The following is a 7250-nucleotide window of genomic DNA, read 5'->3' on the forward strand; positions in this document are numbered from 1 at the left end:
CAACACAGCACCTCCCCACACCACACAGCACAGCACCTCCCAACACAGCACCGCACCTCCTCACACAGTACTGCACCTCCCCACACAGCACCGCACCTCCTCACACCACAGCACTTCCCCACCACAAAGCACAGCAACTCACCACAGCTCCCCACACCGCACAGCACCTCCCCACACCACAAAGCAACTCACCGCACTTCCGCATACAGCACCGCACTTCCCCACCACACAGCACAGCAACTCACCACACCTCCCCACACGACAAACCACTCCCACCCCCTCCACCTTCACACAGCACCGCCACAGGCACAACCAGGCTCAGCTACCTGCGCTCCAGTAACCGCTGGGGCTCCCATCCCTCACCCCACATGATACAACACAGCACCTCCCCACACCACACAGCACAGCACCTCCCAACACAGCACCTCCCCACACCACAGAGCACAGCACCTCCCAACACAGCACCGCACCTCCCCACACAGTACTGCACCTCCCCACACCACACAGCACAGCACCTCCCAACACAGCACCTCCCCACACCACACAGCACAGCACCTCCCAACACAGCACCGCACCTCCCCACACAGTGCTGCACCTCCCCACACCACACAACACAGCACCTCACCACACAGCACAGCACCTCCCAACACAGCACCGCACCTCCCCACACAGTACTGCACCTCCCCACACCACACAGCACAGCACCTCCCAACACAGCACCCCCCCACACCACACAGCACAGCACCTCCCAACACAGTACCGCACCTCCCCACACAGTACTGCACCTCCCCACACCACACAGCACAGCACCTCCCAACACAGCACCTCCCCACACCACACAGCACAGCACCTCCCAACACAGCACCGCACCTTCCCACACAGTACTGCACCTCCCCACACCACACAACACAGCACCTCCCCACACCACACAGCACAGCACCTCCCAACACAGCACCTCCCCACACCACACAGCACAGCACCTCTCAACACAGCACCGCACCTCCCCACACAGCACAGCACCTCTCAACACAGCACCACACCTCCCCACACAGCACTGCACCTCCCCACACCACACAGCACAGCACCTCCCAACACAGCACCTCCCCACACCACATAGCACAGCACCTCCCAAGACAACACCGCACCTCCCACACAGTACTGCACCTCCCCACACCACACAGCAATGCACCTCCCAACACAGCACCTCCCCACACCACACAGCACAGCACCTCCCAACACAGCACCACACCTCCTCACACAGTACTGCACCTCCCCACACCACACAACACAGCACCTCCCAACACAGCACCGCACCTCCCCACACAGCACAGCACCTCCTCACACCACTACACTTCCCCACCACAAAGCACAGCAACTCACCACACCTCCCCACACCGCACAGCACCTCCGCACCACACAGCACAGCAACTCACCACACCTCCCCACACGGCACAGACCACTCCCACCCCCTCCACCTTCACACAGCACCGCCACAGGCACAACCAGGCTCAGCTACCTGCGCTCCAGTAACCGCTGGGGCTCCCTTCCCTCACCGGCATCACCACTCCTCATGCATTTTCATTTTAGCTCCGTGACAGCTCGTGAACCGACAGCCAATTGGGGGCGACCACGCGGCCGCCGCTGATTGGCTGCCGGTCCGCGAGCTGTGGCTGGCTCGCGGCCAGCTCCACATTTAATATGCCACTGGTCGCCGGTAATTAGCTGCTGGACCAACAAGCTATCATTGGTCGGCCAACACTAAATTTAAACAGGTAGGGGCGGGCGCAGAAGCTGAAGGAGGTGCCGCTCAGAGAGAATAAGAGGAGGGGAGGAGATGATAGAGGAGGAGAACCAGACCGCCTCCTCCCTCTTAGTTATGGCTGGCAGCAGTGTACTATAATGAGTCAGTGTGACTCATTAGGACTGCTTTCAGTACCGCTGTGGGCCCCTTCATTGCCTCGGGCACCAGCTGCACTGTCGATATGCCTACAGCTCGTACCGGATAGTCAGGGCCGAATTTCATGGGGGGCCCGGCCGCGGGCCCCGTGGGACCCGCCGGGCCCTAGGCAGGCGCCCAGGTTGCCTAGCGGTAAATCTGGCCCTGGGCGGCACCGCCAATCACAGTCCATGTATCTGGCTAACAGGCTGCCCGGAACGTCACCCTGCAGCCAGAATCGCAGCTGCAGTGCTGCCCGGATCATCCTCTGGATGCTCTAAACAGCAGACTGCGGCCTTAACAGCCCCTGAAGCATCCTGATAATGCTCTGGGAAGTGTCGCTGTTCTGGTGCTGGAGGCAACGCCCTCCGTGTGGTATGACGTAATGACATCATGCGCTGAGGGGGGCGTGGCCATATTCTGGGAAGGAGCGGCCATGTGCAATCAAATGAAAAGTTAAAAAAGAGTTTTGGCGGCCGATGGCTGCACGGGGGGGGGGGCATGATGACCGCACCAGGAGGATATTTCTGTGACAGCTTAGCAGCTGACCTGGGTCTGGACCAGGCCCCGCCAACAAGCCCAGGTAATTAGTACTCACTCCCCTCCCCTCTTGGCACCCCTGCCTATTATGCCTGCATCCATGCATTCATTATCTACACATTGTCTACATTGCATTAAATTAACAAAGGACTGAGGCGCCTATTCATTATCACTTATATTTCACAAAAGCATATGAAAATTACAATTTTTACATACTTTTGTAAAAAAAATAAGTGTCAGGGTCATTCATCAAGTTCTGAAAAAGCATTTTTTTTGGAACTTGATGGTATTACTAAACACCATCCTGAGATGGCATTCTGCCCCCGATAATCTTCCCAGGCTGCTGTTTACATGGCAGCCTGTGAAGATTTACATGGAAGACACTGCAGAGGGATCTATTAAGATCCCTTCCTGCATGTCTACACTGCAGGGCCCCAACTCAGAGCTCCAGGGCACCACATACATGTGGCCAGGACTCACCAAGAGAAGACAGGTGAACCCCGAGTTGGGAGAAGATGAGGTGGTGAGGCGAGGGGGTGTCTAGGATTGGGGGGGGCACATCAGACACCCCAGTTTTTCTGAAGTCATACGTTTGTTAGGGAGACATTATGAATGCCCCCAAAACATTTTTTAAACTCGCAGCGAGTTTAAAGCATGTAATGATGAATAGGCCCCTGAACTCTCATTCAGCTACACACTGCCTGCGGAAGCCGTCCGTTGCACTGAGAGACACATTGCAGACACAAGCATTTTCTTTCATGTGAGAAATTTTTATGTTATTTTTGATTTTATGATTTATTATCAATATTTTTTGTTGACTATGCTGTTTTAAAATATGTATTTTTTGTGCTGTTATATATATTTGATTGTTTTTTTAATATACTTGCCTTTTATTTTCCACTTAATATACTTGCTTTGCGTTTTCCATTATTTGTATTTTCTCCCCTTGGGACTGCCAGTCTGGGTTGCAATTAGCACAGAGAAATCTTCCAGTGGGAAGCCGTCCTCTGCCTTTCAGGCAGCTCTACCTGGCTTCTGGGGGCTGCAGCTGATGCAGTCCCTGGAAGCTGGTTTTATGCACATGCACTGCGCCTGCCAGATCCATTGCACAGGCACCAGTACCCAGTCGCCCAGCCCAGAACTACAGTGTGTCGTCCTCTCCTCTTTAGGTGAGGGGAGCGGGGCCTAATAGGGGTAGTTGGACATATGCGGAACTCAGCTCAATATATCACATCTGCTGTGTTGCATGGCGATACAAAACGAAATATCTGTGAGTGATGTAGTTCACAGATATATCACGTGTACAGACAAGCCGACACACTCAACAAAATATTGTTCCTCAGCTTTATGAACGAATAGCTGATGTAGATATTTACTGTTTCCATTTCCATCTCGCCACTCCAGTAACACATTAATCCTTCACCTCTATAGTAATGTATCCCCTCCCTCCCTGTTATAGTAAAACATTACCCTCCCTCACCTTTGTATTAACACATTCCACTCCCTCACCTCTGTAGTAACACATTACCCCCACTCACCCCTGTAGTAACACATTTTCCTCCCTCACCTGTGTAGAAATACAATCCCTCCCTCACATCTTTAATAACACATTACCCGCACTCACACCTATAGTAACTTATTCCCCTCACTCACCTCTGTAGTAACACATTACCCCAACTCACCCTTGTAGTAACTTATTCCCCTCCCTCCTGTAGTAGCACATTCCCTTCTCTCACCTCTGTAGTAATACATTAGAAACTCACGGTGTGATTTTTAAATCCTGATTTTCAGGAAGGACAAGCCATATATCCCTTCAATATGTGGAGAATAGTTGGGGTGACTGCTATTGGTTCTCTCGTGGACACAGAGTGCCGTCGACCTCTCACGTTCCAGGAGACATCTGAGAAATATCCAGTTGTAGTCGGACATCCAATGGCATTCCTTCTAGCACAGCACTATGCCAGTTTAGTTGTTAGATGTTTTTCCCCAGATGACTAGAATAATTAATTTGACAATTTGTTACAGCAACAACCTTCAGGTAAAGGGGCTATTTCTTTAGTTTGTCAGTAGCTTCAGAGACCACTCCAAATCTCAGAGGGGTATAACAGTTTGGTCATCCTAAATTCTGGGTTTGCAAATCAATGACATCCTTAAAGCCCACTTCAGGTCATGTAGATCATTTTCATCTATAATGTACAGGGAAACGTTTCTCAACATTCTCCATAAACTTACCTCTCACCACACAGAAGGTTTCAGATTGGTCTCTCCACGTCTCATACATGCGTTAGATGTGGAGCTTCTCAAGCAGATCTGATTCACTGTCTTTGAAGGTGCCCCATAATAAGTCATTTCTGGGTCTGCGTTCGTACATGCTCTGTGGAACACCTAACTAACTATCTACCCTTAACACCAGATTGGACACTTTTTGGGATCATCCCCCAGAACCTACATATAACTAGAGGGAGTCAAAAATTATTATTGGCAGTCAGTGCAGCGGCATGAAAAGCCATATTACAAACCTGGATACATCCTGAGCCCCCTTCTATTAGCCTTTTTAAAGACAAACTTTTTTATCTTTTTAGGACGGAGTGGGTGGGAACTGTGGGCCTGATTCAGAGCCGGACGCTCTGACAAGAGCGCTCGCTCTGAATCAGGGCCGTCCTATCTAAAATTGGAGCGGCCTCCTGGCCGCTCGCATAGCTGTGGGTGACCACCCACAGCTTATGCGAGCGGCCAAAAAGATGGTCGCGATGGTCAAGACCATCGCGACCATCGGGCTTGCAATGAGACCCTTGTGGTAGGGTCTCGTTGGCCGCAAGCCCGGAGTGCTTTTGGCTCTATTAGAGCCAAAAACACTCCCACTGACATCACTAGTGATGTCAGTGGGGCCGGACCCAGACGGTAGGCGTTCCCATGGGAACGCCTCCGTCTGGGCAGCCACGCCCCTGGCACGCCCACCAAAGTGGGCATGCTGTCACTCACCATCGACAGCACGCCCCCTTTGGTGCGAGACCCGGAGCGACGGCTTCCTCGTCGCTATCCGGGTCTCGCGCATGCGCACAACGGAGCAGCCTCCGTCGTGCGCATGCGCACTTGGGCAACATCGACCCGCTTGCGAGCGCTCAGCCCTGTGTTAGAGATGGAGACAAAGGTCGCACATTTCTTTGGAGTATGGGAAAGTTATATAGCTGTTAAAACCCAAATTCATAGCTCTTTTTCAAATACCACATGGTATATGCTTCACCTGGCGCACAATGACCCTCCAATAGCTATGTAATATTATATTACAATAATTCACTTATCCGCAAGGTTGGGGGGTGAGGGGTTGAGGCGAGCGGGCACGTCTCTTTTGATGTGTGGACTTTGTTCATGTTCTGTATTGATTCATTTTTCTGTATTTTTTTTTATCTCCCTTTTTTTGTAAACAAAGTATGTATTGAATTGTACAAAGATATTTTGCTTTATTCTCAATTTTTAATGCAGAGAATGTATCTATTGGCGACATCTATTTGCTCTATCTATAGTTTATTCTAATCATATGTAACATTTATTGCTTAAATAAAAATATTTGGGAAAAAAAAGAAACTCACGGTGTGGATAAAATTCACTCTTTTAATAATACCTTATACACATATAAAAAGGTTTCCGAAACATATTTTACTATATTTCTTTGTTTATTTCAACTATATGAATCATTGGATGAAATCCTGAAGGATAATGACTACTCATCATCAGGCAGCACAGACGGTGTAATGGTTAGCATTACTGCCTCACAGAACTGAGGTTGTGGTTTCAATTCCCACCATGGCCCTAACTGTGTGGAGTTTGTATATTCTCCCTTTGCTTACATTGGTTTCCTCTGGGTGCTCTGGTTTCCTCCCACACTCCAAAAATATACTGGTAGGTTAATTGGCTCCAAAACATAAAATTAACCCTAGTGTGTATGTGTGTGTACATGTGATAGGGAACATAGGGCCTGATTCAGAGCCGGACGCTATTTGCGCTCGCTCGTTCAGAAAAAGGGGCCGGATATTTAAATAGAGCGCTTGCTCTTTGCGGTCTGCTGACGCCTCTATGTCTCAACGAGTGAACGAAACATGCGCTCGCTATTTTTTAAAAAACGCCCCCTGGCCGCTCGCATCCTACGTCATCTCCGCTATTTATTAGATTAATCGAGTACATCGAAAGGCGTCTGAACTGCTCGCAGTGCTTGTGGTTGGATTTTCTTACCGCAATCAAGCGAGCAGTTCAGGCTAAGAGACAACCAAGTGACGTGGCCGATGACGCTGCTTTGTTAATTATGCACTCCCTTAAAACGCCCGTTTTGACCGTTTGGCACGCCTGCGTTCGGATCTCCACTCCCTGTTTTCAAGCACCTTCCCCTGTTACCACCCACAAACGCCTCATTCTGTCACTCAAATTAGCAGGCATTCGCTATTTTGCGAGCACACAATTTCCGACCGCAATGACTGGTTCGCGCATGCGTATTACAACCCATACGCATGCGCAGTTGTGCGAACATCGCTCGGAGCAAACGAGCGGCCGCTTACGAGTGGCTCTGAATCAGGCCCATAGATTGTAAGCTCCACTGGGGCAGGGACTGATGTGAATGGACAACTATTCTCTGTAAAGCGCTGCGGAATATGTGTGTGCTATATAAATAACTGGTAATAAATAATCATCTATATTTTGGACTATACTCATATTTGGAACACCTTCTAAGCGCTTGTGAGGTTTTCTCTTGCATGGTTTCGTGTCTTATATTACGTAGTTG

This window comes from Taudactylus pleione, unplaced genomic scaffold (assembly GCF_031769625.1).
Source record: "Taudactylus pleione unplaced genomic scaffold, aTauple2 ptg000302l, whole genome shotgun sequence".
In the NCBI taxonomy this organism is placed as follows: domain Eukaryota; kingdom Metazoa; phylum Chordata; class Amphibia; order Anura; family Myobatrachidae; genus Taudactylus; species Taudactylus pleione.